Genomic DNA, 26010 nt, shown 5'->3' on the forward strand with positions numbered 1-26010 from the left:
AAGGTGAGGGATGAGCTATGGCCCCGCCCTCGAAAGTAAGGACTACGATTGCTGTATCATACGGTACGAGTATGTTTACTTTTGTAAGAAACCCCCAAACTGTCTTCCGAAGTGGCTGCACCACTTTGCGTTCCCGCCAGCAGTGATGAGAGTTCCCGTTGCTCCACGTCCTCACCAGCATTTGGTGTTGTCAGCGTTTTGGATTTTAGGCGTTCTATCAGGTGTGTAGTGGTATGTCGTTGCTGTTTTAACTTGCAGTTCCCTAATAGCCTATGATGTTCAGCTTCACTTTGTATGTTTATTTGCCATCTGTGTATCTTCTTTGATGAGGTGCCCGTGAAGATCTCGTGCCCATTTTCGAATTGGGTTGTTTGTTTTCTCATTGTTGAGTTTTAAGAGTTCTTTGTGTATTTTGAATAAAGTTCATATAATTTTCACGTCGCATTCTTTTGCTTTCTTTCGACAATTTTAAAATGTAAAAATTATTTGTAGCTTGTGAGCTGTACAAAAACATATCGTGGGCCAGAGTCAACCCACACGTCACAGTTTGGCAAGCCCTGCCTTAAAAGTTTGGGTTTTCTTCTTAGAGCCACTGGGGAATCATACAATGGTCGCATGTGGGGAAGAGACATGGTCAAGTACACACTTTATCACTCTGACTCTAGTGAAGCGAGGGCAGGCCCAGGGTGTATGAGGGAGCTTGGAGCAAAGACACCTGCTGGAGTTTGTTGCCAGAATCAGGTGAGGGGTGGGAATGGCTTAAACTAATAAAATTTTGATGCAAGTGAGTAGAGCTGGGCCTATTCCAGAAATACTAAAGAACTAGGAGAGACGGAACCTAGGGATTGTTGTGGAGCATCAGGAGGAGGGGAGACTCAAGGATGACCCCTAGGTTTCTGTCTTAGCCAATGAATCAATGCTGCTGCCTTTCACTGAGTCAGAGAAGCGGGGAGGAGCAGCGGGGGTGGGCGGGGTGAGGGGCCGTGAGTCATCCACGAGGGGCTGTCAGTTGTGTGCTGGTTGGAAGCTCAGGAGACAGTTAAGGGCTTTGAAATCATCAGCTTATTAATTTCAAAGCCATGGGCATGAATGACATCCTTCCCGGTAGCAGGTGTTGAGAGAGAAGCAAAGGGAAGAAGGAAGATGGCATGAGGAAGACCGAGAACAAGAAGATAAAGGGAAGAAGCGATGTTAGAAAGCAGGCAGCAAACCAGGAGAGCATGGGGGTCGCAGAAGCTGAGGGGGGCAAGTGTTTCGAGAAGAAGACAGATGCTGCAAAGACACAGAATAAGAAGTGAAGGGTCAGGGCGATTCACAGCACCGGGAACCAAGATGACGCTTCTGACCTGCAATCAAGGGGGAAAGGATGCTCAGAGCTGTTTTTCCACATGGACTCCTTTGCATGACCAGCCAGCAAGAGATGAGAGAATAGATAATCATGAGGCTATTGTGCTGATTAAAGCCATTGGAAACTTGTATCCCTCGAAAGGCACAGGGAAAATACACAGAATGTCAAGACTGCATTGTTTCTATCAACTGCTTTCCTACTCACATCCCGTGGAGGGAATCCTGAATGGTGTTCTCACCCAACCACTTCTACACTGTGATTTCGGGTGTTGTCCCCAACTGGCACATTGCCGGAACCTGGTTCTCCTGCCTTCCCAGAAGTCCTGTGAGTCACCCAATATACGTTCAATAAATTCCTTTCCTACTTATGTCATCAAGGGTTTGTTTCTTTGCTTACATAAAAGAGCTCTGAATGATATGTCCCTTATCTTGTCCTGGAAAATAACAGTATAAAAATCTCCAGACTCTTGTTGGATAATTAGGAAATGACCTATTCGTTAATGTGCAGTCTTCATGTCAACCAAGAGGAAAACAAACAAACCACTGGACGGTGACTGTGGTCACCCAGTCAAAAGTCACAACTGCGTGGAGAGTCCAGGCTGGCTGGCCACATTTTGGTCAACCCTTGATCCACCCATTCCTGAAGGTGGCAGCCAGAGAAGCGAGCTCCGATCAGGGGCCATCACTGAACAACTCTTCACTCTACAGTGCAGGGGCCATCTCCACTGTAGAGGACGGACACAAAAAGATTCTCCTCTCTAAGCTGGAGAAAAGCATGAACAATTTTTCAGCGCCTACGCTGAGAAACCCTGTGTGTGTTTTCCACTTTGAAATAAACATTCTACCCTTTTAATCGTGGTTATGGGTGAGCTTTACTAAGCAGCTCTCATGGCTGGCCCTTCTGGACTGAATCCTGGCTTGCTTCCCCAGCCCTGCCTGCTCTTCGATTTGGATTCCAGGATGGAAATCGGTGCTCCATGTCTGAATGTTTTCTTATCCCTTCTTGCTGAATTGGTCGTATATCCTCAACCATCTCCGTCCTCTCTCTCCTGCCCCCGTGACATCCCTGCCCCCTGCACTGAGTTTGGGATTCTGGATTTGCAGCTAGCTGGCCTCCAGGCCCATGTTCTTACAGACCCGTCTTATCCTCCCATCCCCTTGATACAGTCTGAGTTCCTGTCCTGGCATTCCCTTGTTCTTCCCTATTTTTCTACCACCCATCTCTCTTTGGCCCTAGTTCGGAGTATAAGGGGTTAGCATTTTATGCAAAGCACAAATTCCTGAAGACTGATCCTGAGGAAGGCTGGTGGGTGTTGTCGGGTACCAACTAAACTGGCACCACCAAGTGGCAAGAGTATAAACAGAGCTTAGGATTCGCTCCAGCTTTGAAATTATGCGGCTGGAACTTTAGGTCATTTTACTTAGATTTGCATCAAACTAACGCATATATTTTTGTCTCTACTATGCTTTGCCTTGACCACTCATTCAATGACAGTTTAATGTGAACCTACTCTGCCAGGAACTCTGATTGTCCTTACAAGGGTCCCAAACATGGTCCCTGGTCTCTAGGGGGAGAGACAGAAAAATACACACGGGTGAGGGAGGGCGGAGAGTAAGCAGGGAGGGCTTCCCAGAGGAGGTGGCATCTAAACTGAGATGAGAAGAATAAGGAAGAGCTGGTGACGAGCGGAGAAAGAACACTTTTCAGGCAGAGGAAACGTGTACAAAACACCCAGAGGTGAGAGGGAACCGGCTGGAGGGCATCTGGGAAACTGCAAGTAATTTAGGACGCATGGATCCAGAAACTGTATGGGGGATCCAGCAAAAGATGAGTCTGAGCAGTTCACAACAATAAGGCCGACACACACAGAGGGCGTACTTTGTGCCCCAGACCGTTCTCGTGTTCTACACAGGCTGACTCGGCCGATCCTCATCACAGCTTTCTGGGGTGGGTAGTACTATTGTTATTCCCATTTTACAGATGAGGAGGCTGAGGCAGGAGAAGTTAAGGAACTTGCCCGAGTTGTATGTGTAGCAGGAAAGGTAGAGCTGGGGTGTGAGCCAGGACGTTGAGTCAAGCTAATGCACTGGGGCTTTCACCTGAGTCCTTCAGGGAGGGGAGGGACACGATCAGGGTGTGCTTTAGAAAGAGTACAGGATGCCCTCCTGTCCCCTGGTGCCAACAACAAGGCTGAAACCAAGGATGTTTGGGAGTTAACCCTCAAAGAAGACGCCAGCAGACATCAGAGCCAGCCCAGGAAGCAAGGGGGCAGTAGCACGCAACGGTTTTGGGGTCAATTGCCAGGTTTCTAAGAACGGAGTGGCGATCTGCCCGGATGGCAGCCAAGGCTGCAGGGCATTGACCGGGCTGGCTCACGGCTATTTCTTCAAGGCAGAAACAGCCAGCAGCCTGCTTGAGCCTGACTGCCGGGGGGCCTGACACCAACTTATCTTTTCCAGCTTAACTTTCTGAATTCACCTTCTATCCTCATCCAACTAGGACCTACTCTGTTATTTATACCCAGACACATTCATGAAACGATTGAAAGAGCATCGCGACAAATAAGCACATAACAAAATTATGTTAGAACGTGAATAAGAACAAATATTAAGATCAGAAAAAAAACCATAATGAAGGGCAGAAATCAGGCTGGGTTGGGGGAGAGTGACAATGAAACACAAATATTCAAGCTGTAAGATTCTCCTACTGCTGCTATTGTCAAGTTCAAGTTTGACGCTAAGCTTCCAGTCAAAGTGAAAGGGAGACAAGGTCATTTACATGGCTGTTATTGATAGAAAAGAGGAAGTGCACCCATCTGTCGAGAAACTTCCGTGGCCCTTGGCTAGCGAAGTTCTGACATGGGTTTTACAACGGCCCTGCCCTCCAGGCCCTTAGCGCCCTCTGCTTTCCCAAGGCCACGCGCTGATGTAGGTCATTGCCTACAAGCACATAGCTTTCAGTCAAAATCCTGCCCAATCGTCAAAGCTCAGCTTAAGGAGTTTGGCACCCATGAAGTTGCCTCTTCCCCCCCTGGGCAGATGTTCTTCCCTCCTGTATTCCCCTGCCTTGTTTTCCCTTATTTCATAGCACTCAGTACATTCCATGTTATAATTCAATGTGTACATGTCTCATCTTCCTGAGGTGGCTTTGTGGTTAGGGTGACAACTTCACAGTCAACCTACCTGGGTTCTACCTTTGACACTGACAAGCCATGTAACCTTAAGCAGATCACTTCCTTTTCCTTAGCTTCAGTTTTCTCATCTGTAAAATGGGCGTTAGAAGAACATCGTCCTTGTTCTCTTAGTAGGGCTCCTGGCACCTGAATTATCGGCGTCTTCATCCCCATTATCATCTCCTCTTCTCCCAGCGCTGAGCCGTCCAATGCAATAGCCACAGGTGGCTCTTTAAACTGAAATCAATTATAATTAAAATAAAGTGTAAAAGTCAGTTCTTCACTGGCACTAGCCTCATGTCAAGTGCCACAGGTGGCTGATGGCCACCATATTGCACAACGACAGATACAGAACATTTCCATTGTCACGAAAGTTATATTGGAGGACACGGGTCTAGAGCAAGGATTGGCTTTCTTTTTTTCTATAAAGGGTCAGACAGTAATTATTTTAGACTTTGCAGTCATATGGTCTCTGCTGCAACTACTCAACTCTGCCAATGTAGCATCAAAACAGCTACAGATAATGCATAAATGAACGGGCATGGCTACGTTTCAGAAAACGTTATTTATGGATGCTTCAACTGGAATCTCTATGGTTTTCACATTTCACAGAATATTATTCAGATTTTTTCAACCACTTAAAAAGGGGGAAATCACTCTTAGCCTGTGAGCTATTCAAAAAGGATAGACCGTAGTTTGCTGACCTTTGCTCTAGCATGTAAGCTCCTTCTGGACAAATCTCCCATCTTTTATTTATTTTATTTATAGGTCCATATCCTGGAATACCTATTCGTGGGTGTCTCTTATGCAGCAGGCTCCTGTTCTACATTGGAGGAGAGTCACGCAGAAGTCACAGCCTCTGTAATGCAAGAGCTCACAGACTGTAGTCAGCAGAATAATGGCCCCCAAAGATGTCCACCTGCTACCCCCCAGAATCTATGATATTTTATATCACATGGCAAAGGGGAGTCAAGGTTCCACACGGAGTTAAGGTTGCAGATGACCTTAGGATAGGGAGACTATCCTGGATTATCTGAGTGGTTCCCATGTAGTCACAAGGGTCCTTAAATACAGAAGAGGAAGGCAGAGGAGCCGGTGTCAGAGAGATGCAACGTGAGAAAGACTAGACCAGCCATTGCTGGCTTTGAAGATGGAGAAGGCGCCGAGTCAAGGAACGTGGGTAACTTCTAGACAACGTGAAATGCAAGAAACAAATCCTTCCCTGGAGCCTCCAGAAAGGAAGGCAGCCTACCAACACCTTGATTTTAGCCTGGTGAGACCCACTTAGGACTTCTGACTTCCAGGACTCCAGATAAGTTTGCAGTGTCTTAAGACACTAAGTTTGTGGTAATTAGATACAACAGCAACAGGCACTGATACACAGATCAACGGAAGAGAAGGACCTGGGAACAGATGTGATGCGTAGACGAGTACCACCGAAGCCGGTACAATGCACAACATTAGCACGAGCAGTCCAGGCAGATGGAAAACAGGAGAAAAGAGGCCCAGCATGCAAGTGGAATCGTCTGGCTTTGTCCTTCTGAAACTGGCTTATTTCACGCAGCATGTAAAATGCCACTGCTAGGAGGAATCTAAACTGTCAAACTCACAGAAGCAGAGACTAGAACGGGGAGGGCTGGGGGAGGGGCACGCGGGGAGATGTCCTTCAATGGGTAGAAAGGTCCGTTATGCAAGACAAGTAAGTTCTTATGAAACAAAACATTGTTAATCAACTCTACTCCAATATAAAATAAAAAATTTTTTTAAAGATGAGTAAATTCTAGAGATCTACTGTACAGCCTTGTGTCTAGCGTTAAAATATTATGCACCTAAAAATTTGTTAAGAAGGTAGATCTCATGTTAAGCTTTCTTACCACATACGCACATACATTAAACATGTCATTTTTTTTTTAATATCAATTAGACATCAATAAAGCTGTTGTTAAAAAAAAAAAAAAAAAAGAGGCCCAGCATGGACAAAAGCACGGAGAGTGAAGACCATAGCGGGTTCAAGAACCTATAAGAAGTCCGAGATTAGCAGAGAGCTCAGTAGGAGGGGAAGGGAGACAGGAGGGGAAACGTAGGTGGAGCCAGACGTGGGAGGACCTCAGCCCTGCTGACAAGCCTTTCTTTGTCGTCTGGAATTCTACTTATTGATCACCACCGAACGAATTAACCCAGCACTTAAAGCAACAATCGCAGTATGGTATCTCCTGATTTTGTGGATCAGGAATTTTGCCAGAATTCGGTTCGGTGATTCTTCTGCTCCGTGTGGTGTCCACTGAGGTCACTGGGTGGTGTTGAGCCAGAGGATGGGCTGGCCTGAAGGATTCAGATGGCCTTACTCACAGGACGGTCGTCTCAAGATGCCAGACTTCTTCCACGAGGGCCCAGAGCTCCCAGAGAGAGAGAGTATCCCGAGAGAGCCAGGCAAAATCTGCGTGGCTTTTGATGACCTAACCCGGAAGTCCAGAACTTATTCCTGCCACATGCTCTTGGTCAAACACAAGACTTCAGCCAGCCCGGTTCCAAAGGGAAGGGCGCTGAAGCCGATCTCTCAACGGAAGTTGTGTCAAAGCTCCTGGGCCATCTTTAATCTGCCACATCTAGAAACAGGGAGCTGGTAAAGGGCTTTTTTTTCTTTTTTGGACTATGTGGGGTTTTAAAAAACATTTTTAGTGGGGAAAAATACAAAAAAGAACATTAGAAATCACCCGCAACCCCACTACCCAGAAACGATCACATACCATTGTGAAGAATTCCCTTTTAAAATTTTTGACGTTTCACCTTTTCAGACTCTCCATTTATTTTTTTACTTTTCCACTGAAGGACTTTAAATAGGAAAGAGACAGTATTAAATTTGCATGTTGAAATGTTACTTTGGCTTCAGTGTGGGAAGAGTCTGGCAGGGAGACAAATTGGGCTGCTATTGACGTAATGGAGGCTATGACCCCCCAGCCTTGGCTGCAGAAAGCAGGGGAGGGGCAAGGGGAGGACCCACTGATTCCAGGAGCTTCTCCCCACTTCGTTTTTGGGTATAGACAATATAACTTTTAAAAATGCTATACAAAGTGCTTCGCAAATGCAACTTCAGGACAAGCCCAATCCAGAAACAGCCTGGAAAAAGAGCCATATGAAAGTTTATTTCTCACTCACACTACAAATCTACCAGGTGGCCCGAAATATGGTTCCATATTATCTTCACACCAGATCTCAGTTTTTAAAAGTGGCCTCTTTCTAGAACATCCTGGCAGCGGGACAGAAGCATTAGCTCCTAAAGCTTCTGTAGAGGAAAGACCCGTATCAGTTCCTCTTGCATTTCACTGGTCAAAGCAGATCTCGGGCCAGTGAGTTTGGAAATGGGGCAGAGAAGACTCACGGTGGCCTGCACGGCCCTCTGATCTCAGCCCTTCTGCTTTCCCGCCTGCACACCCTCCAGCCACATCGTCGTCCTTGCTGCTGTTCAAACGAGGCAGAGCCGCCTCGGTGCTGGCGTTCGGTCCACCTGAAAGGCTGAGTTACCCCCCCAGCCTCAGCGCTCGAGCCCCACCTCCTTCAGGTCTGTGCTCAAATGCCAGCTGACTGTCCTATTCCAAATGCAACCTTCCACCCACCTCCAACACGAAGCCTATCCTACACACAATTACTCCATATTTACCACCGTATGACTTATTATATATATTTTGCTAGTTTGTTTAGTCTCTCCCCCTTCTTCTCTCTCACACACACAGAAACGTAAGTCTCACAAGAGCCAAGTTTTTGCTTTGATCCCTGTTGTGTCTCCAATACTTAGAATAGCATCTGGTACACAAAAAGTGCTAAAAATATCTTTGAAAGAGTGTGATGAATGAATGACTACTAGAAAGATGATTAGCTCAGGAGAAAGTCAGAAAACGTTGACTAAATTACAACTACATGCCTCTCACTATATAGCAGAGTGTCTGGCTAAATAACTATTCATTAACTCATCTGGTTGAGCTTCATTTGAAAACCTTAGACGGTAAAAGTGTACCTGCAGGTAAAATGTATTTCCCAGCCATCGAATTATAGGTAGCTTTAGTTGTCTGTGTTTTTTGGATTTTTTATTAATAGCACAATATTTGGAGCTCTCGCTATGTGCCTGGCACATATGTGTGAACATGAACGTCTGGTGAAATCCATATGACGTCAGCTCTGGGCTGTAACTAGCCTGAGTACACCCATTAACACCTGGGTAACCGGGGTGGACCAGATGAGTGACTTCTGCAGTTGACACAGCTCGTTAATAATGGGGCCAGATTTCTAACTCAAGCTTGATTCTGGAGCAACAGCCATACCGTGCTGTTGCTTTCCACGGTGAGCATAATTTATCCTTAGAATATGAAGAGGGAGGGGGAACTCTTATTTAAATGAAGAAGAAAGAAAAAGAGGAGAAGGAGGAAGAGGAGAAAGGGAAGAAGGGGAGAAGGAGGGGGAAGGAAGGGAGGAGAGAGGAAGAGGAAGAGAGAGAGGAAAACAGAGAAGAAGCATCTCCTTAAAATCAAGAGCGTGCATCTCCTGACATCATAGCAGACTACAGCCCAGTGACCTTCACAGGACAGTCCCCTGGAAAGCCACTGATGCTCTCAAGACTCCACACTCACGAAGACATTTCAAAACCTCGAGGGGTCTTCTCTGCCCAGTCCCAACGTCAGCCTGACGACTGTGAAATTGATTGCAAAGTTGGCTGGTTCCTGAGAGAATCTTTTCTCTCCCGCTGATCAATCAGCTGTTCACTGAATCACTAAATATGTCAGACTTGATCACGGAGCTTCAAGAGTGTTTCCTGAGAATCAATGGAATGAACACAATTTTTGTGAATGAAGTTCTTCCGTCTTTGCAAGAAGAATCAGAAGGTTTCTTCCTTTATCCCCACACCCTCTCATCTCCAAAAAAATGTGGATGCAAAGTGAAGTCTCTCCTTCTGTGGTTCAGGCATTATCACCATTTTACAAACACAGAGAGGAAAAAGTGGGGGAGTTGAAAAGGCCCTATATCCAGAGTAAAAGATCAAAGGGTCAAAAGAACAAGTGGTCACTAAAAAAGAAATATTTTTAGAAGGCTTAACTCACTAGAAGTAACAGATGTCTTCTCCCTTTTACTCTTCCCTCCCTCTTTCACAAAGCAAACCCACTGCTGTATTAATACAACATAATCCGCGGACATGCAGTCGCTCTGAGATCTACGATGATATCCTGGTGCAGACAGCAATAGCTGGTTTAAGAGGTCACCCGGCATCCAACTCTTTGTGGAAATGAAGCCGGTCATGGTCTCCCACTCTCCTTCTCTGTTGAGCTTACCTTTGCCTCTAGACAAATAGTACTGTGTGCATAAGCTACTGCTCTTCTCAGGATTTCTCCACGACGATTTGGTGGGTAAAATAATCTAATCAGCAGAAAGGCAGCCCATCATCTGTCCATGAATCCAGCAAATCATAGAAGTTCAGGCTGCTCTTTGAGTCCTTGGCAAAACAGATGTATCTGTGATGTCTTAATATATTTCAGCAGTCTCTTACAAACTAGACCACTGATTTGTTAGTGCTTTGTTGCATTCTGGTGAAGGACACTATTCTCTTTTTTTAAAATTTATTTTATTGAAGTAGAGTTGATTTACAATGTTGGGTTAACTTCTGCTGGACAGCAAAGTGATTCAATTATAATATACATACGTCCTTTTTCATATTCTTTTCCATTATGGTTTATCTCAGGATATTGAATCTAGTTTCCTGTGCTCTACAGTAGAACCTTGTTGTTTATCCATCCTATATGTAATAGTTTGCATCTGTCAATCCCAACTCCAAATCCATCCCTCCCCCACCCCCTCTCCCCCTTGGCAACCACAAGTCTGTTCTCTATTGGAGGACACTATTCTGATGATCAGCCCTTTCTATCTAAGTTGATGAGCTTCTAAAACTGGCCCAAGTAGAGCATCCTCAACCTGATAAAGCTCAATGCTGAAAAACCTATAGCTGGCACATAGTAAATGCTCAATAAATATCAACCATTATTATTTTCATATGTAAATTTTCAATTGTATGCAGTCAAAACTGCCAGTCTCTTTCATTATGGCTTCATCCTGCGAATGGCCACTCATTTTTCAAAATTCAACTTAAACATCTCCTTGAAGACCTCTCCTCTGCTCCCCTGGCAGTCTATGCCTCCCCACTGGAGCACATGGCCCATGCCACACTGCCAGGACCTATTTCCTCGACCATCTCCGGCTCTCTCTACTCATTTAGAAACTACTTAAAGGTAGAGCTTCTCTCCCATTTTGTACCTCGGCACCTAGAACAGCACCCAGCACACTGAGCACTCAATACACCTCGGTCTCCTTTCCCTTAATCTTGACGATTCAGCTTAAGTTCCACCCCCTCCAAAAAGTTTTCTTCGTCAACTCAAGCTTCTATCGTCTTTTTTTTCCCCAGCTGCATTGAGGTATGATTGACAAATTTAAAAATTGCATATTTTTAAGGTGTACAATGTGATGTTTTGCTGTAAGTATGCCTTACATAATGATTCAACAATCAAGCTAATTAATACAGCCATCAACTAATATAGTGACCGTGTGTGTGTGTGTGTGTGTGTGTGTGTGTGTGTGTGTGGTGACGCTGGGTTTTTTTGTTTTTTTGTTTTTTTTTAATTTAGTTTTTGGCTGCATTGGGTCTTTGTTACTGCGCGTGGGTTTTCTCTAGTTGAGGCGAGCGGGGGCTACTCTTTGTTGTGGTGCGTGGGCTTCTCATTCCGGTGGCTTCTCTTGTTGTGGAGCACGGGCTCTAGGTGTGCAGGCTCAGTAGTTGTGGCGCACGGGCTTAGTTGCTCCACAGCATGTGGGATCTTCCCGGACCAGGGCTCGAACTTGTGTCCCCTGCGTTGACAGGCAGATTCTTAACCCCTGAGGTTTTAGGTATTCTTGTCATCTTTGTATCACCAGTGCCCAGCACATATTAGGCACATGAATAAATGAATGAATGGCTGGATGGATGAGTAACTATCAAGATGGAAGATTATGATAAAAGGGAAAATTTCTGATTATCATCACCCGGAAATTTTGGATCACATATAATAATGTTTTTAACATATGACTAAGTTCTCAATAAGGACAGGGAAACCTCAAGAGCCAAAACATGACACAGGCAAACATGGCAAAAAAAAAGTACAAACAAAAAGAGCAGACCTGGAAGGGGGCGAGCTGATGCTATGAGTGGTAGGGTGAGACAGGCTACTAGAGCTGGTAAACAGCAGGCTTGGATTGCATAGCCTACACAGAAATGGGAGGTGAAGCCTCAGACCTACATGAGGCAGGGAACTGAAACTAAGACCCCTGCATGAAAGCGAGGTCTTTGAAGGTCTACCCGCACTGTAAAAGGGAGAAAAACTATACATTAGCTCAGAAAGACAAAGCTTGTCTTCCTCTGAGTTCTGGGTAAAATGGAAATTTTCCCCTGAAACCTCCAGCCTCAAGTGGATTTGGGCCTCAAATGTATAGTAGCTGGGTTGTCTGGGAACTCTTGAACTGATCAATTAACCTTTTAAACAGTCCCAGAATAATGTTATCTGTGGGGTGAAGTGGTGCAGCCACTCTGGAAAAGAGTATGGAGTTTCCTCAAAAAATTAAAAATAGAACTACCTTGTGATCTAGCAATTCCACTTCTGAGTATTTACCCAAAGGAAATGAGAACACTAACTTGAAGAGGTATCTGCACCCCCATGGTCATTGCAGCATTATTTACAATAGCCAAGACATGGAAGCAACCTAAGAATCTATCCATGGATAGGTGGATAAAGAAAATAAGGAATATTAACAGAGAAAGACAAATACTGTATGATACCACTTATGTGTGGAATCTAAAAAAATGCAACAAACTAGTGAGTATAACAAAAAAGAAACAGACTCACAGATATAGAGAACAAACTAGTGGTTACCAGTGGGGAGATTGAAGGGGGGGCGGCAATATAGGGATAGGGGATAAAGAGGTACAAACTATTAGGTATAAAATAATCTATAAGAATATATTGTACAACACAGGGAATAGAGCCAATATTTTACAATAACTAGAAATGGAGTATAACCTTTAAAAATTGTGAAACACTATATTGTGCACCTGTAACTTATATAATATTACTGTACATCAACTATACTTCAATTTAAAACTTTTTTAAAAGAGGAAAATAAGGAATATTATTCAACCATAAAAAAGAAGAAAATCTTTCCATTTGCAACAACATGGATGGACCTTGAGGGCATTATGCTGAGTGGAAAAAGTCAGACAGAAAAAGATAAATGCTGTATGATGCCACTATATGTGGAATCTAAAAAAAACAAAAACAAAAATCTCATCGATACAGAGCCCAGATTGGTGGTTGCCCAACCAGGCAAAACGGATGGAGGGAATCAAGAGGAACAAACGTCCAGTTATAAGATAAACGCGGAGTGTGCTGTACAACATGGCCACTATAGTTAACAGCGCTCCAGTGCACATCTGGAAGTTGCTAAGAAAGTAGGTCCTAAAAGTTCTCATCACACACAGAAGAAATTTTGTGACTCTGTGTGGTGACGGATGTTCACTAGACCTATTGTGGTGATCATTTTGTAATATATACGAATATCAAATCATGCTGTATACTTGAAACTAATGTAATGTGGATATGGACCTAGAGATGATCATACTAAGTGAAGTAAGTTAGAAAGAGAAAGACAAATACCATATGATATCACTCATATGTGGAATCTAAACTATGACACAAATGAACGTATCTACGAAACAGAAACAGACTCACAGACAGAAAGAAACAGACTTGTGGTTGCCAAGGGGGAAGGAGGGGGTGGGGGAGGGATGGATTGGGAGTTTGGGGTTAGCAGATGCTAAACTATTATATAGAGGATGGAGAAACAACAAGGTCCTACTGCATAGCACAGGGAACTATATTCAGTATCCTGGGATAAACCATAATGGAAAAGAATATGAAAAAGAATGTACATATATATATCAGTATATAGTGTGTGTGTGTGTGTGTGTGTGTGTGTGTGTGTGTATAACTGAGTCACTTTGCTGTACAGCAGAAATTAACACAACATTGTAAATCAACTATACGTCAATAAAAAAATAAAATAAATAAAAATATATAATGTTATATATCAATTACATCTCAATAAAAAAAAGAGGTATACCTAAAAATGACACTAAAAAGTTGAAAGCCAAAAATGGGATAAAGGTATATTAGGTAAATACTAGTCAAAAAAAACTAATACAGCTCTATTAATACTGGAGAAAAATACAGTAGTTAAGACAAAAAGATAGTATTAGAAATAGAGATATATTACATAATGATAAAAGAGCAAGAAAAAGAGAAGAGGTAATAATTCTGTACTGGTACATTCCTAACCACATGGCCTGAAAATGTATGAAGCTGCGTGACAAAGGCATGAAGGACCTGCAGATCAATTTAACAAGAAGCATGACAGATCCACATGGAGAAAACTAGAAACACCCCTGAAGGACCCCACAGCAGCTTTGAACAAATGGAAAGCATCTCATTGTTCTGCAACATCACAGCAGTGTTGATGACCCCTAAATAAATTTCTAAATTTAACTAATAAAAACCACAAAGTTTTATAGTTTTGTTTTATGTTTTGATTTTGTTTTGCAGAAGTAGACAAACTAATTCTCAGGCTCATTTGGAAAAATTAACAATAGTCTAGCAAATAATGAGGGGGGACTGCCCCTCCAGGTATTAATTTATTACCAAGCACGGCCCATCAGTACCCACACACACAAACACACACAAACACACATATCAGGGGCTCAGAATAGAAAAATATCAAAATAGACTCCAACACATAGAAATTTCACTTACAATAAAGACAGCATTTCAAATAGATGAGGGGAAAATGAACTACCCAATAAATGATGTTGAGACAATTGGCCAGTCATCCAGAAAAACTTAAGATGCTCATGCCTTTGATATGCTCTTATCATAGAAATGCTCTCTCCAGATACACACAGGAATGATATGGGTGCAAGAATATTCATTAGAAACACTACAAATAGCCGCTAATGGGAGATAGTTAAATAATACATATAAGATATGACATATAATAATGTATAAAGATATATATTTTTCTCACAATGGAAAAAGCAGCCATTCAAAAGATGAGGCAAATATGGTGAGATTTTTTCACTGAACATCTCTAAAGGATTAAAAACAAGGTAGAGAGACTGCCCTGGTGGTGCAGTGGTTAAGACTCCACGCTCGCAATGCAGGGGGCCTGGGTTTGATCCCTGGTCAGGGAACTAGATCCCACGTGCATGCTGCAACTGAGAGTTCGCATGCCACAACTAAGGAGCCTGCGAGCCTCAACTAAGACCCGGTGCAACCAAATAAATAAATAAAATAGAATAAAATAAATATAAAAAAATAAAATGTTTTTAAAAAGTAATAAAAAATAAATAAAAAATATAAACAAGGTTGAGAAGAGAGAACCATCTATACTGTAAGTGGTAATGACTATGGTAGACATGGAGAAAGGCAGACAGACAGGCAATCTCTGGAAGGAGTCTCAAGAAATGGGTAACACTAGATGCCCCCAGGGAGAGAGACTGGGTTTCTACGTGTCTTTCTGTACTTTCAAATTATGAACGATGTGCATATATTATCTATTCTCCCCCAAAAATCTCTCTTATAATCAAGAAGGGAGAAAACAGACACTTCTACTTTCCCCAATGTGACAGACTAGGTGTCCACAAGTCCTTTGGGCGACAAATACCTGGTAATGCTAAATAGAATGTGATGACAATTTATAGCCATAGCAAGTGATTTTTTAACATCCTGTCTCATAGTATTTGTCTGATCAAGCAACCCAAAATATTAGCAAGAAAATACGAGGTTTGAGCAATTTCAAAGATTGATCTGATGAACATACGGAGAGATCTCTGGACCCAACAATTAGTGCATTCAGATTATTTTTAAATGCTATAAAACATTTACCAGAATTGACCAGGACACACACACACACACGCACGCACACACACACAGATGCATTAAGCTAGAAGAAAACCAAGGGACCCCCAAATAAACATGACATCATCATGTTCTCTGTAAAATTTGAATTCCACTTTAAAGATAGCAACAACAACAAATAAAAGCTTGGCATGTTTAGAAATTTTTCAGTATTCCTAAAATATATACATATATAAATACTAAAAAAGTAAAATTTTTAGCATTCCTTTAAATATTTATGTACATATGTACACACACACACACATATATATGACCATAATGGAAATTAGAACATGTTTTGACACGAGCAGGATGACAAGAATATGTATCGAAATGGCTGGTCTGAAGCTAAAGCAGAATTTAGAGGAAATGTTTCATGCTATGCCCATCCTTCTGTTGCCTGTTTTATTTGTTCAGCATTATGTTTCTTGAGGTTTTATTGACCGATGAAGATTATCTCATCTATCTAACTGCTACGCAGAGACACAGGGCATGCAGGCCTGACTCCTAGGAAATTCTTGCCATGTTTATACCATAAGTATGCTATTTGTTGGAAGGTTTTGGTAGATACTTTCTATTAGGTTAAGGAAATTCCCTTCTATTCCTAGCTAGTTGAGAATTCGTATCCTGAATTGGAATTTATCAATCGACCAGAAGATCTATCGAGAGGATTATGTTCCCCTACTTTGTCCGTTAATATGTTAAAGTTGCATTAAGTGTATTCACTGATCTTTGAATGTGAAACCATCCTTTCATTATAGAAATAAATCCAACCTACAAAAACAAATCCGAAACAATCAACACGTGGCACCAAGAACATACGTATCGATAATTACCTTAAATGTAAATGGATTAAACGCTCCAACCAAAAGACACAGATAGACTGGCTGAATGGATACAAAAACAAGACCCGTATATGGCCCACTTCTGATCTAGGGACACATACAGACTGATAGTGAGGGCAAGGAAAAAGATACTCCATGAAAATAGAACTCAATAGAAATAAATCTGACTTGGATTTTGCAACTTTTTTAAAAAGATACTTTAAATGTTTTATTTATTTATTTATTTAAGCAAATAGGAAAACTCAGGGGTTTTGATTTAGCATGTCGGTCTTCTTCGGTCTTTATTTAAGGAGCTAGCGGAGAGGCCTTGATGGGGAACTGCTATGAGAGGAAGCACCTGACGCCCTGCTGCAGCTGTCCCTGCTTCACGCGACCGTGGGCTACCCTGCCTGCCTGCCTGCCTTGTGTCAGCCTTCTCGCCGCGCCTGACATCAGGCAGCCGGAGACCACGCAGCCCCTGGGGTACCGCTGTCCAGAGCAGCCGGCCCTTGACTCTTCCTGTATGCACACACGGAATGTCCAGCGCAGGAAATAACCCTCCGGTGGCATCCTCTTCATTCGTTAGCAAACACACCTTCTCTTTTTAAAAAACACCACCAAAATGACAGATGACTCCTTACCTTTCCAAAAACTTAGCCCCAGGAAAAAGCAGACTTGATCTGACAATGCTCTACAGTTGGCAAGTTTTCAGGCTTACCATTTTTTAGCTGAATTGAAGATGCTGGACTATAGATAGCTACGTCTAATATAAAAAGAGTACTATAAAAATGTAACCATTCAAGGTGTTGGAAAGACTAGCAAGAATCAAAATATTACCAATGAGCAACCAAGTACTGAGATTGTAAGTCACCGCGCATTTCTTGCTTAAAGAGTTCCTTTTCTTGTTAACGAGTTTTTTTATTGAACAATTAAGATATGCCCATGTTTAAAAAGCCAAACAAAAATTTAAAAACTTTTTTAATTAAAAAAAAAAACCAAACAGTGGCAAATCCTACAAATAAAAGAGTAAGCTCCCTTTCACTCCATTCCTCCTAATCTCCAAGGCTTTGGGAATGGGAAGCAAGCTGGAACCCCTCTTTCCAGAAATCAACAACGCATATCCAAGAGAGATAGGCCAACTGATGGGTAAATTTATGTTATAGATCAGCACCTAGATCAATAGTTCTATCTCTTCGTGCTAAGCATTTCTGAGTATGTCTGAATTTAAGTTTAAATGTAAATTTGCACAGTAACGATTTCAATGTTTCATCTGATGTCTCCTGTAACTTATGGGGATCACACAAGCAACTGAAACTTGCATCCACAGAACAAGCCTTCTCAAAATTAAAAATTATATTTACAGTCAGGCATTTGCCAAGAGCAACTGACATCACTTTCAATTATGTCAATTAAAAATGAAGTTACTGGGCTTCCCTGGTGGCGCAGTGGTTGAGAATCTGCCTGCCAATGCAGGGGACACGGGTTCGAGCCCCGGTCTGGAAAGATCCCACATGCCGCGGAGCAACTAGGCCCGTGAGCCACGACTACTGAGCCTGCGCGTCTGGAGCCTGTGCTCCGCAACAAGAGAGGCCACGATAGTGAGAGGCCCGTGCACCGCGATGAAGAGTGGCCCCCGCTCGCCGCAACTAGAGAAAGCCCTAGCACAGAAATGAACACCCAACACAGCCATAAATAAAAATAAATAAATTAAAAAAACTAAAAAAAAAAAAAAAATGAAGTTACTAAAAGTATAACATTTGATGACTTAATAAATTAATTTGCAGAAAAGTGAGCCAGAAAATCCTAATGATCAATCAAGATATCACATTAGCAGATTATTGCGTTAGATAAAATTATGACCCCAGAATGGTATTTTTTGCTATTTGTAAGTTACATTGCTACTCATGTAGCTTTCTTATCCCCATTATGATTTATAACTAATAAAACATTTTTAAAGGAAAAAGCGTTATAGTTTAGTGCCTTTAACTGTACTTTTCCTTGCTTTTGGAACAAAGGACCCTGCATTTCCATTTTGCACTGGGTCCTGAAAATTAGGTCACTGGCCCTGGTTGGAAGCTTGGTTGTGTTGGGAAGACTCTCAGGACCATCCCTGTGTGTCTGAGCAGAGACAGCGGGAAAGTTCTTGGGAATTTGGCCTGGGTCCCCTAGAAGATGGGAGAGAAAGGTGGAGGCATACAGAGCCTAGTGCCTGCTTCTTACCAGCAGGGTGAGTGGAGGGAGGGTAGCGGTGGGGAAGTCTCTACACCAGCCGTGTCAAGGTGAGGACTGGTGAGCTCCCGGAGTAACGGAGGCTGGAGGAGTTGTCAAGACAGAAGCCATCTCTTCTTTTTCTAATTTAATTTTTATTTTATATTATAGTTGATGCACAATGTTGTGTTAGTTTCAGGTGTACAGCACAGTGAATCAGTTACACATATACACATGTCCACTCTTTTTTAGATTCTTTTCCCATATCGGTTACTACAGAGTATTGAGTAGAGTTCCCTGTGCTGTACAATAGATCCTTGTTGATGATCTATTTTATATATAGTAGTGTGTATGGGATAAGAAAGGCAGAAGCCACTTGAAGGGCTCCACCTGCCACCTGACCGTGCAACAGAAGAGAGAGGCTGTGGATGGGTGCTGGGGGAAGAAGCCAAGGAGGAGAGCCATGGGAGGTCTGCTAAAGAGCGCATCACCCAGATCAGGAAGGAGGTAGTGCGGGGGTCCCGTGAGAGGCCCTCTGAGTAACCACAGATGGGGCCCTTGAGAGAGACAGGCTTCTGGAGGCATTTGGAGACGCTGCCCTAATGGGCGAGGGGTGGGGGGTGGGGGAAACCTACAGGGATGTCTCTGATGCAGACTTCACCCCAGTCCCCTAATCTCTCCTGGTCCCAACTCAGAAAAAGATGGAGATGGAGTGGGAAGGAGGAGGTGGGGAAGGAGAAAAAGCAGAGATGGTGGTTTTGAACTGGCTGTGAGAGGGACACTTTGTACACTCTGGAAGGACCTGAAAAGTTATGGATCTGCCCATACAATACCTCGAGGTGTGCACATGGGGGAGAAAGGGACTAGAATCACAGAAAAATAAGCCATCTCCTGTTGGTCCTCTTGTTGAGTTCATGGAAGACACCGGTGACTTGTGCACGTTAAGACACACATTTAAAAAATAGAAACAGACCTTGCGCTACCTTATTTTTTCATAGAACATTTCTCAGAGATGGTTCCCTATCAGTACCCATAGAGGTGCCTTCCTCCTTCTAACGACTGCATCATGGTCCATCTATCCACAGACCACAGTGAATGTAACCTGTCTTCTATCGACGGATATTTTGTTGGTCTTCAGTCTTGCTGTAGATGTATTACTTTTCAAATCAGACAAAAAAAAGCATCGACTTCTTTTTAGCTACACATCATTGAAAGAGAAAGAAAAAACTGTATTTTTAAAATTCTTTGATTCATTTATACAGTGAACTCTTCATTGCTTCGGTGTTTTTTTCTCCCCATGTGATGGTAATCTAGTATTTGATGGTAAAAATCTAAATGCTTTTGGAGTACCAGAGTCAGCACTCCGTCACTCATTAGCTTGGTGACCTCGGACACATTGTTTACATTTTCTGAGCTTTCCTTTCTTTGTCTATAAAATGAGGTTAGTAATTCCTACATGGAAGTGTTGTTATAAAGAGTAGAGACAGTCTTTGGAGAATATGGACCATGCAGCAAAGGCTCATGTTTTTATAATTGATGTTTCTGTTTCTGTGTGAATGAGTCAGAGTGCAATAAACATTGACCTTTGGTTCGCTTTTCCATCATTCATCCCTCACTATGCATCCTGGCTGCCCTTGGCAATGATACAGTTTTGAGGAATACAAGCAGTTTAATACTAACCTAAGCTACGGATGTTGAAGAGGAAGATACAGTGTTTAAAGGTGATGCAGTTCAAAGGCAAAGAAAAGTATATTCCTCTCCATTAATACTGTTCATTTGTTCTCAAAATGTGCTTCAAGGATCCCTGGGGTCACTTAAGAATCTCTTGAGGCACCTGTGAACTCAAAACTATTTTCAGAATAATACCAAGGAATGACTCACCTTTTTCACTCTTGTTCTCTCATAAGTGCACAGTGGGGTTTGCTGAAGGCTACACGATATGTGATGTCACCACACGCTGAATGCAGAAATAGCTATGAGAATCCAGCTGTCCTCTATTAAGTCAGACATTAAAGAGATTTGTAAAAATGTAGAACAAAGCCCCTCTTCCCCATTTTTTGTTTTGGAAACAAAAAAATATGGTATTAATGTCAATATATGATGGGTTTATTATTTTTTAATGAATGAATTAATAAATATTTTGAATTCTTCTCAGTTTTCATTTCTATTGCACCAAATAATGACAGATATAACCCACACAAACAATAGCCCTTTGGAGCCCTCAATAATTGTTGAGTGTCAAGGGAATCCAAAAATTTTGAGAGCCACTAATATAGTTAATTGACATTTGGTCATAATACCAATTAAATTTGGACAATATCATTGTTTAAGAGAGACAAAAAAAGACACTGATGATGAGTTAATGGAAAGCTTAACTTTAATTTATAAATTTATAAATTTAATTAATAAGTTTTATATGATTTTAAAATTATTGATTCTGTAAGTCAGTCATTCAGCAAATATTTCACGAGCTCCTACTATGTGGTCAAGCATTGCTCTAGATGCTGGGAGAAGACCCTGCTCTCATGGAGCTTACCTTCTAGTGGAACAGATAGACAGTAAACATGTAAACAAATAAACAAGATAATTTCAGGTTGTGATAGCTGCTTTGAAAGAAATACACAGGCTAATGTGATAAGAATCCCTGGGGGTTGTAAGGCATTGGGCTATGTGTTCATGAGAAATTTCAGACCTGGGTCAAGAAGATCTCAAAATCTATACTATGTTCATGGATTGGGAGAATAGGAGAATGGAAATGAACAGCCTACCATGCAAATAGTCCGTGCATAAAAGGGTGCAAAGTAAATGACTGCTGTCCTTGGTGTGTGACAAATCTCTTTTTAAAAAACACCTCTCCCACCATTCCCTGGGAGTTGCTGAAGCAGGATTCTTTCAAGAGCTCGTCAGGAATGCCATCGGAGTGCATGTTGACATGCAGAGAATTCCAGAGAGCGAGGTCAGACCAGGGTCAACTGTAGATAGAGGCTGACTTAAACCGGCAAGTGTGGGAGCAGATCCCTGGGGAGAGACCAGAAAGGGAAGAAATGAGGACCTAGGAAATTGCCACTTTCAATATTTTAAGATACATCTTATCCACTTGATGTCTTTCCTAAAGGCTCTTAAATAGCTTCTGGAACCAAACTTCCATAAGAAATTAGAACCCCACCAAAGGATGTTTCTGGTGTCAGAGAAATCATGAAACGTCTAAATCACACCCACTTCAGATATGCAGCCGTGAAAACTCTCAGTCGTGTTTTTGGAAAACACACCAGCTTTTTATTCCCTGCATGTATTTGCAATCAATAAGGAAAATAGGCGATCCTGTGCGGCACTTAGTTTCAGCCAAGGTGCATTTGACAGTTCACATTTCCATTTATAACAGAGGTTCTCACTCATCAGCAATGTGTGACTTAGAGCTGCCCTGACCGGCTCAGCACGCAAGCCAGCCTCCCTCCTGATAGTGTAACTAAAATTAAAGGAATACTCCAAACATCAAACCAGGACATTTCATTCCAGTTCTTCACCAACTGACACATGTTCCATTACACGTTACCTGCTCTCATGGCTTCAGCCACTACCTCTTCACCAATGATCTGGTTCTCTCTCTCTCTTTCTCCCTCTCCCTCTCTCTCTCTCTCTCTCTCTCTCTCCATCCCATATTTCTACCCTATGCCCAGGATACAGGTAGCAGCTACCTCTAAGACGTTCCTTCTTTGATGTCACGCAGCATCTTTACAGTCAAAGGAACCAAAGGCTCTGGTTCCCAAAGCGATTTGTCCTCCTGTATCAGCTGTGATTGGCACTACTTTCCACCCTAACAAGAAACCTACAGAGCAGAGATCCCCGGGCTGAACCAAAGCTGGGATGCAACCATACCCCAGGTTATCTGAGGAGTGCATCCCAGCATATCTGGAGAATCAGTGGTGCATCAAGAGGATTTACCTGGAGAATAAAAGATCAGAATGGAAAGAACAGGACAGAGGTGGCAGCGCAGGATCTGCTTCAGATACTGGTCCCTTGACTTGGCCCCGTGGATTCACATTTGAATTTACGTGTTGCAGCTGAACGACTTTCTATATGACACAAAGCTTTGTTGCCCAGAGTGTGCCCAGAATAGATATGGGAAACTTGAGAATATAGCGCAGCTTTGGCTCAGCTGGGGGATCCAGCGCTACTTGGATGTCCCAGGTGTTTGCAATTGTGCAGACATGGCACAAAACTTCAGTGTTTTTCACATCCATGGGGCCTGCTACAGTAATTTTAAAAAAAAACAAAAACAGAGAATAACAAGTGTTGGCAAGGACGTGGAGAAATTGGAGCCCTCGTACATTGTTATGGACTGTCAAATGGTTCCACATCTGTGGAAAATAGTTTGGCAGTTCCTCAAAATTTTAAACATAGAATTATCATATAACCCAGCAACTCCACTCCTAGGTCTATAACCAAGAGAATTCAGAACAGGTACTCAAATAATTACATGTACACACATATTCAGAGTAGCACTATTCACAATAGCCAAGAGGTGGAAACAACTCAAGTGTCCATCAGCTGATGAATGGATGAACAAATTGTGGTATATACATTCAATGGAATACCATTCAGCCATTAAAAGAAATGAAATACTGTACATGCTCCAACATGGATGAACCTTGAAAGTATTATGCTCAGTGAAAGAGGTCAGACACAGAAGGTCACATATGGTAGGACCCCCATTTATGTGAAATATTCAGAATTGGTAATTCCATAGAAACAGAAAACAGGCTGGCAATGGGCAGGAGATGGGGGCAGGGAGGATAGGAAGTAACTGCTTAGTGGGTCCAGAGTTCTCTTTTGGAGCAGTGGAATGTTCCGGAACTGGATACAGGGGATGGTTGCACAGTAATGTGAATGTACTAAATGCCACTGAAATGTTCACTTTAAAAAGGTTAATTTTGGAGCTTCCAGGTTGGTGAACACGTTGAGGTGCTGGGAGCGTAGCGTGTGGAAAGGGCAGGGGAGCTCTGAGCCCCTTCCCACATCCCTCGCCTGAAGCATCTCTTCCATCTGCCTGTTCCTGAGTTACGTCCTTTCCTAATAAATGGGTGATCTAACTCTTATGGCCCACTATATTTCTGAATAGATTGAAGTAATATGATGACGTAATTGAGAAGAAACAGTGAACACCTTCATTTTTCAGACAGGACAACACGGATCAGAAATTCTCTGTGAATTCTGGGGAAAAAGTAGCTGCTATCTATGCCTCACAATGAGATGTTTCCCTCAGCCCAGAAGAGTGAGTCCATGTTCTGAGCAACCTTGGTTGTAATGTTACCATCAATGAAAATATCACTCCAGGCCACGACTTTTTTTTGGTAATTATATTTTTATTGGAGTATAGTTGATTTACAATATTGTATTAGTTTCAGGCGTACAGCAAAGTGATTCAGTAATACATACATACATATATATATATATCCTGTTTCAGATTCTTTTCCATTATAGGTTATTACAAAATGTTGAGTATAGTTCCCTGTGCTATACAGTAGGTCCTTATTAGTTATCTGTTTTATATATAGTAGTGTGTACATGTCAATCCCAATCTCCTAATTTATCCCCTCCCTTCCTTCCCCTTTGGTAACGTTAAGTTTGTTTTCCATGTCTGTTGGGAGGGGGCGCTACTTTATATCTGGAATAGAAATGGAGAGGATGGCATCTGTGTATTTGAAGGAAGGAAACTTGGAAAATGCCTTTGTTCTTTATAATCAATTTATTATCTTGTTTGTAGAAAGGCTTCCCAGGTATTAAGATTACCAGCAACGTGGAGTACCTGAACAGCAGGATATTATGAAGAAACTGAAGGAGATTGCATTCCCAAGGACAGATGAATTGAAAAGGGACCTTTTAAAGAAATATAACATGGAATATCAAGAATATTTGCAAAGCAAAACAAACATAAAGCTGAAATTTTCAAAAAAACTGACACCTCTGAGATTGACAGAGACAGAAAGGAAGCAAACTGCTCAGATGCACCAGCAGAAGCTCGAATGGGAGCAGTTTCTGGTTTTTGAAGATCAACTCAAGAAGCAAGAATTAGCCCGCGGTTACAAGGGGAGCCAGGAACGGCACCCCCAAGCCCCCCACCCCCCCGACCCCGCTCTGTGAGAGCAGATTCACGAGCAGATTCATGGGACTGCTTTGTCCTGCTTTCGCCCACACCAGAACAATTCCTTGCTGAATGTATCTGCAGATCAGCCCAAGAAAAGTGATGCGATCAATTACGCTAGTCAGTTTCCTCCCCTAAACAGGGCCTTAAAGCAGCTGCTTATCTGAGTGCTGCACAGCATTCAGCGGTTGAAGGGCTGTGATGTGCAGTTTTATCACGAGATCTTGGCCACACATTCTGCAGCTGGCAGATCTAATGCAGCAAGAGGAATGGAAACCTGTGGAAACTGACACAAGATGAATTTACTGTTATCCATGTGGTCATGCCGAAGCAGTCTGCAGGACCAGACTATTGCGACACGGAGAAAGTGGAAGAATTATTCCATGTTTAGGGTCAACAGGATGGATCCAGACACATTCGACCCAAACTGCAGTCTTGTCCTGCCCTGGTCGCCAGAGGCTATTGACATTTGATTGTTCACCAAAGCATAAAGACAGTGACACCTTCAGGCTCACCAGAGCAGCCAGCTGCTTGGGGTTTCTGCTTGTAAAAAGAAGGGCTTTCACCCACCAAGGACCCGAGGCTGTCCCATCCCTGCAAACATGTTTGGTAAATGACATAAAAATAACTGGGGCCAACGCATGTGACATGTTCCAACAATTAGCACTGCCAAAACCAGATACCTAGCCGTGAACACATGGTCGCTGGATGATTCCAGAAATGGCTGGCATTTTATATGTACACATTTGTAGACCAGAAAGTTTGGTATTTATCGCTCTTGCACATTTTGAAGTTTTCTTTTGGGGTTGTTCTGTCTCAAGAGAAGTCACAATGCTGTTAAATCTATGTCTAGTAATATACCCAAATACTATGACCAGATAATAAATTGTGCTGCAAACAAACAAAAGGGTTAACCGAATGTGACTTTCACCTCAATTTAAAAAAATTAATCAATGTAGTTCACCCCATGAACCTAAGATCAGAGAAAACATAGATGACCATTTTACTAAAAGCAGAAAAAGTATGGGAAAGGAACAAGGAAACTTTGGTGCTGTCACAATGGACACCAGCATCTGGTCTAATAGGCCACTGAGTCCTGAAACTTCTACGCCCCCCCACCCAGAGCTGTCACCTGAGTTCAGGTCTCATCACCTCCAGCTGGGGCTGCTGGACCAGCCTCCAGCCTGATCTCTGTCTCTGCTCCATCCTCGACTTCTGCCATGAGCTTTCTGAGGTGCAAGCCCGATTTTGCGAATCACCTTTGCGTACACTCTCCCTGTGACTCAGGTGTGGACGCGGAC

General features: G+C 42.6%; 1 pseudogene; it reads left to right on the forward strand.

The window, feature by feature from the left end:
* Window positions 1-10: 10 nt before the first annotated feature.
* LOC103006704 (AMSH-like protease) lies at window positions 11-25322 on the forward strand (annotated as a pseudogene).
* The last annotated feature ends 688 nt before the right edge of the window (window positions 25323-26010 follow it).

Source organism: Balaenoptera acutorostrata, chromosome 20, assembly GCF_949987535.1.
Source record: "Balaenoptera acutorostrata chromosome 20, mBalAcu1.1, whole genome shotgun sequence".
NCBI classification, from domain to species: Eukaryota; Metazoa; Chordata; class Mammalia; order Artiodactyla; family Balaenopteridae; genus Balaenoptera; species Balaenoptera acutorostrata.